Source organism: Sinocyclocheilus rhinocerous, unplaced genomic scaffold (assembly GCF_001515625.1).
Source record: "Sinocyclocheilus rhinocerous isolate Xijiao unplaced genomic scaffold, SAMN03320098_v1.1 scaffold153, whole genome shotgun sequence".
Taxonomy (NCBI): Eukaryota; Metazoa; Chordata; class Actinopteri; order Cypriniformes; family Cyprinidae; genus Sinocyclocheilus; species Sinocyclocheilus rhinocerous.
This window is the reverse complement of record NW_015660878.1, coordinates 4,715,430-4,717,074: the sequence shown is the minus strand read 5'-3', so window position 1 is coordinate 4,717,074 and position 1,645 is coordinate 4,715,430.

Genomic DNA, 1,645 nt, shown 5'->3' with positions numbered 1-1,645 from the left:
AAAGGCAGTAGAGCTGTCTATTTCTGTCAATGGTAAGTTTGTGATAATGTAAGAAAAGTAGTTTAAATGTTTTGCCACTTGCTTGAGCAACTTAATATATAAATCTAGAAGTAAATGCAAAAGTAAAAAGCATTGAATAATGTGTTGCTTATATTTATTGTGTTTAAACATGTCTGTGAAAGATTGTATTACTGTACTGTGTAAAAAAAAGAATTGCAATGCTGAAAAGGCATTTTCAGTGACAATGTTTGGATTTGAAATCAAAATAATATATAAATGTTGTGTTTGTGGTAAACATCAGTAGTGGACTCTTGTGTGAAAGCACAGTCCGTGCTGCTTCCCCTCTCACAAGAGTCAACTAAGAGGGGAATTCTCCCCATTTTCAAAAATGAAATTCAGGCCCTGAATAAATGTCTAAAAATTATATTGTATATAATTATAGTATCAATATAAATAGTTATAAATGATAAAAAGAAGGCTTTAAAAAGATCGGTATCGGTGATCGGTATTGGCAGATACTGCTTTCTGTGATCGGCGATCGGTGATCGGCCTCAAAAATCCTGATCGGAGCACCCCTACTCTCAGGTCATGTGCCGTTTACAGGTGTCATCCAGATGTTTTCTTGCGTGTTCTGATGCTCCCTCTGTTAGTACTTAATATCATTTTTACAGAAATGTTTCTCATCTCTAGCAAAGAGTCTCGTGCTTACACAAGCTTAAAGAAAAAGCATATATATATATATATTTTTTTAGGGGTAATGTGTGGCATAAACATGACCAGCGTGACACTGTCATGGCAGATAAATAGTGATAAACAGAATATCCACATGGTGGAATACTTTTAGGATTATTTGATTCATTAATGTTTTTTTTTTTTCTGGATAATAACCGCTAAACTGTATACAGTAGGCCTAATTGACCCATCCAACCAATTTCCTACACAAATGTGCTAGTTTCATGTGTCGTATTTCTTTGCAGTCTCACATAATGAAATTATTTAAACTCAAATCAATATTTCATGTCCATTTATTTATTTAAGTAGCTGCATAATAAATGCATTTACATAACACATCAGAATTGTGACATACAGCACATGTATATAGTTAATTTAATCAATAATAACTAATATAATTAATAAGTAGAATTAACATAAATTGTGGCATTTATCAATATTTGCTGAAAAAAATCCACCAAGTGAAGACTAATTCAAATTCCATTTTAATTTTTGAATAGATACATGTACATTTTATGCATAAATATATATTTGTAATATAATACAATATAAATATATTTTTGTTTCCGTATAATTAAATGAAAATCACCTACAGTCCTCATTTTGTAACAGAGTTCGTCAAGGTAAACTTAGGGTCTGTTTATACAAGACGTGTGGCTGTCATAAAAACTTGATGGATTTATCCAAACATAAATTAAACATTGAAGAACAGTAAAAATGATAATGAATATGTTATATGGTGCATATATTTAGCAAAATGCCCCTCTCTACAGTTTATTTGTCTATATGATTAATGAGTTTATGGTTACCGAATATGTTTTTTGTGGTAAATGTGACGTTACGTGACATTTACAAGCCATTATATTGACGTCTTTGCGCGGCTGAAACACTGATTGAGCGATTACATGAGACA